The sequence below is a fragment of the Aplysia californica genome, unplaced genomic scaffold (assembly GCF_000002075.1).
Source record: "Aplysia californica isolate F4 #8 unplaced genomic scaffold, AplCal3.0 scaffold00821, whole genome shotgun sequence".
Taxonomy (NCBI): domain Eukaryota; kingdom Metazoa; phylum Mollusca; class Gastropoda; order Aplysiida; family Aplysiidae; genus Aplysia; species Aplysia californica.
In genome coordinates, this window is record NW_004798091.1 from 216,725 (window position 1) to 221,866 (window position 5,142).

Here is a 5,142-nt window from a genome sequence, read left to right on the forward strand (position 1 = left end):
CCCCCCTGCGATCCACAGATATCTCAATACCCCACGCACAAACTGGGGATCCCCAGTGACATTTTTTTCCTCTCTCTTTAGATTCTATCTGTTTCTCTCTACCTTTCTTTTTATATCTATCTCACATTGTCTATTTGTCCATTGTATCTCTTAACTCTATCGCTCGCTCATTAACATTTGATACTGTAGAGTTTTCTTCACGCAAGCATTCTCTACACCGCCCAAACCCAAACACCACTTAAGCCCCCCCCCCCCCTAAGTTATAAATAGAAGATGCGTTATGCATTTATATGTAAGGGACCCAGATAGTGTTTGAGTAAGAACTATACATTACGGACGTATCATTTCTATTATAATATGTCGATGTAAACACATACACACTGGCTGACCTGTAGTCGTTAGGCTCTTTGTCGTTGTTAGTTAGTCAGATAGCAAGTTGGTTAGTTAGTTAGTTAGTTCGTTCGTTCGTTAGCTCGTTTTTTCGTTCGTTAGTTAGTTAGTTAGTTAGTTAGTTAGTTAGTTAGTTAGTTAGTTAGTTAGTTAGTCAGTTAGTTAGTTAGTTACATGTATTTATTTTAATAAAGTTAGGTGGAATTTTGTATTTCATTCACCCACCCCACCCCCTCCCAAGATACCGTGGGCTTTCACAGTCAACGTTGCAGCTGCCCACCTCCGAAAAGATTCAGATTCTGTCCTAGGGGGAATTAAACAAAATACAATAATTATCATGTGCAGTGGCCTGGAGAAAGAAGGCAGAAATTGATCAGCCATGGACCAAGATAATGCCCGAAAACTTAAAATGTTAATGTAATATCGTTTTATTTGTTTGTTTGATTGTTTGTTTTTGTTATTGTTGTTGTTGCTGTGGTTGTTGTTTTTGTTTTGTTTGGGGTTTTTGTATGTTTTTGTTTGGGGTTTTTTAAAATCTAATTTGAACTCTTATGAATATCATATCTTGGCTCCCTTTTCTCAGCTGGAAAAGTTTGCTACCAATGTCTATTAATGAAGCTAACACTCTTTTTTTTTCAACTTTATTTTCTTAGCTTGAGCAGAAATAGATCAAAACCCAAATGCTATGAAAGGGAGCTGGGTTTCTGAAAAAAAAAGCAAAATAAAACAAGCCCAAGCAAAGAAACGAAAGAGTCGACAACTTTGTGGGCAATCGTCTGAACAGACTGAAAAGGCCCTTCTTTTGCTTTGTGCAGGTAGACGTCAGACATAATAGCTATGTAGGGGTCAAGGTCAGGAATGCCGTTCTTCTTTTTCGTTTCAAATTACGACACATTAATCTTTGGTTGAATGAAACCGTCAGAGTTTTTTGAATAGCTAGGTATTGAAAGACCAAGTAAGAAAATTCTATAGCAAAAGGCCATTACGTTCCGCTCAAGCGTACCCCCAGCACAAATCCAATATATCTCGTGCTTATGTCTGGCAAAACTTTTCGTTAGGCTTGGCTGCAGCTCAAATAATGATTTTTCAAACAATATGCAACTCTGACATTGACAAAGTCCTGGTCTGGTGGGGACAGCTTGACTTGAAAATTTGAGACCTGCATAAAAACGTAAGATCCACGAAAGAGCTCAGAGCTCACACCCTGTGCTGAATAAAAGTTTTATTAAGGCCCCAGGACGTCTTTCTATGCCGCCATTATAGACTGCAGGTTCGATTGTGCATGACAATGTGTTGTGTTTTTTTGCCCCGGACTCTTTTTCAGTAGACAACCCCTAACCAGACTGTTTGCTCGTATGAAATGCAAAACGACAAGACGCCATATTTCCTAAACAGCTTTTTCTAAAATATCAAAGTTCTGAAACCAGACTCCTTTGACTACAAAGCATGATCGCCGCTAACACATTAATGCTTTGCTTCCCCATCTGATAGATGTGACACGTAATAATATTATTAATGAACTGATAGGCTGGCGATTCGCTGTGAGGCTGACGCACATTTTTCTTCTTTTTTTTTCCTTTTTTGTCCCATGTCTATTTTTCGGAGGTCATGTTCAAGATCTTATTTGTTGCAATCATTTACTAAGCAGATGATACTCTATACCACTGTCTTTCGTCGTTCTTACCTCCGTTTGTGGTGCCGCTGTTAAGTGCTTTTCTGTCCCCACTTCACAGTGGGTACTCTCATGAAACTCGTATCCAAAGATCTCAAATGTATTGACGGTATATTACATTTTATGACTCTGTAAGATCTTTAAGATAATGCGGTACTTTGTCGTTCGTACACTTCAGTTGTGACGCAAACGAGCGATTATGTAACCAATTCTAACCTTCTGGTCGCCCAAGTAGCTGTGTCAATAAAAGTGCTTTGTGTGTGTTGTTGTGTCGGTGATCTATTTTCTTATTTATTTATTCATTTATTTTTTATTTATTTGTTTATTTTTTTGTTTTTTCATTTATTTATTCATTTATTTGTTCATTATTTATTTATTTATTTATTTATTTATTTATTTATTTATTTATTTATTTATTTATAGGGGGATTCGTTTAGATATTTTTAGATCTATCCTGCAGCTCTTTTTTATATCGCTGAAGTCTGTTAAGCATTTCCAAACTTAAATTGGCATAGAGACAATGACAGTAGCCAAGTATTGATAAAAACAATGCTGGGATGACAATATTGAAGTATTTTAATTTACTTCATTTTTGTGAAATATGACTTCCCAAAATGTCTCAGAGAGTTATATGTGAGGCATCCTGGAGGAATCAGGCTCTCGTCAATTTTGGGGCACGTACAGTTATTGGTATTATCGTAAAGCTTGTTCACTTGTCTTTATTTGGATGGAAAAAAGTATCCATTTGTCTTGAATAAAAGTCGAGATATTTGAGAATGAAGGAGGTGAGTGTCACCTGTTTTCAGAGGTAAAATTAGTGAGAAAATGGCCGCCAAAGATTACTTATTTCCTTAGCTTAAGAGTCCGTGGTAACTGAAAATTTACATTTTTTGTGCCTTTAATCAATGTTTTTCAGAAAAATCCACACAGAAATGACTTCCTTAATAGGCACGAAAGGTGTTGAGCAAAAAAAAAAGTTTGATAAAATTCACAAACCAACAGAAAAAAGCAAGTTTCTTCACTTTGATTATTTTGACGAGAGCCTGATTCCACCACGCTGTCTCACATATGTATGGGAAATGTTGGTCATCATAACACATTAAAGCTGGCTAGAAACAATCGCTACAGTACAAAGTTCTATCTGCTCAGTATCTAAATTTAGTTTTGAGAAATTTGACGTAAAAATTGTTGAGTTTCACAACTTTTTAAGCTTTGTCGGGGGCTCTCGTGGCCTAGAGGTTAAGGTGTTGGCCTCGCATTCAAAGGTCCCGGGTTCGAATCTGGGTAGCGACCGAAAAAATGTCTCTCTCTCTCTCTCTCTCTCTCTCTCTCTCTCTCTCTCTCTCTCTCTCTCTCTCTCTCTCTCTCTCTCTCTCTCTCTCTCTCTCTCTCTCTCTCTCTCTGAGTCTCGGCCTTTTAATTTGGACAGTTTTTTTTTAAGTCTTTTTCTTTTTTTTTGGAACTACGTGCAAGGCCGAGATGGTACGTTTTTATTATTCGACAATGAGTCGCAAAGATTTTTTGGTGTACAGTGTTGTTGACGAACTTAAAATTAACGACAGCTCTCTGGTTAGCGAAAAACGCGCATTTGGAACGATTGAAGAGACGCTGGGTTTTTGTTGTTGTTGTTGTTGTTTTTGTTGCTGTTGTTGATGATTTTTTAGTTTAAAAAAAGAGGAACACTTGTATTTCAAACATGTTTTCTTTTCTCTTAAAACTTTAAAGGGCAGACAACAATATGCATGCTATGATATATATATATATATCATACATATAATTAGGAGACGCATCGTGGTGAAATCAGGCGCTCGTCAAAATAATTATATCGAAGAAATCGGCATTTTTCAGACAGTTTGGAATTTTTTTTCAAATTGTTGTCATTTGGCTTAATACCTCGTCTGTCCATTCAAAAACTTTCTAATGTGTGAATTGTATGTAAAAACGTTCATTAAAGGCACGAAAATAGTGTCTTTGCAGTTTCCAAGGATTCTTTAGCTATAGAAATCACCAAAATTTGGCGGCCATTTTCTCTCTAATTTTACTTCTGAAACCACGCAGCCCCGTCTCCTTCAACTGAAAGTATCTCGACTTCTATTCAAGATAATAAATGTATATTTTTCATCAAATGAAAGGCAAATGAACAACTTTTAAGATGATACCAGTAACTCCATATACACAAAAATTGAACGAGTGCCCGATTCCACCACGTCGTGACATATCACACACACACACACACACACACACACACACACACACACACACACACACACGTATATATATGACATTATAAATAAATACATACACCTTCGTGTTTCTGATATGTATATTTTATGGTTCGAAATTAATGTGCAGTATTACTGGCTTTTGTTGGCCACGTCGACAAGGCATTAACATTCGCGTTACATTACATGTTCTTTCATGTGTGTGTGGGGAGCGGGTTTTGTTTTATCTTTTGTCTTTTTGTTGTTGATGTTGTTTTTAATTAAGCAAACGGCTTAGTTCTGGGTTCGCTGTAACCTGTTAAGTCTATCGTTTCATTCAGTGAAACAAAAAGATAAAAATGTAGTAAACATTCTCTGTCTCTGTCACAGTTCTCTCTCTCTCTCTTTCTCTCTCTCTCTCTCTCTCTCTCTCTCTCTCTCTCTCTCTCTTTCTCTCTCTCTCTCTCACTCTCTCTCTCACACTCAACCTCAAGTACGAATCATGTACATGTGATACGGTGGGTATGTGTGATCTGAATGATTGCGTGCGTCGATAGGGGGCAAAGATGAGGCCAAAAAAAGGGACAGACGACCGCTTGACGGTATGGAGTTAGTATGCAGTAAGTATATCTATTACACACTACTGATAAGACAGCTTGAGTAGGCAGAGTGCACTCTGAAGTGCTAGGCGGAGAACATGAAGGAGTGCTAAGGTCGCGAATCAGGTCGCAGGACCTACGATCCAAGGGAAAACAGAAGTAGTTGCCAAGCGTTAATTGAGAAGGAGTGCTAGTTCAGATGGAAACTCGAAGCCAGGGCGCTTTTGCCTCAAAACATGCACTCAGCAAAGGGCAAGAAAGCACGATTTTATGGAGTTAT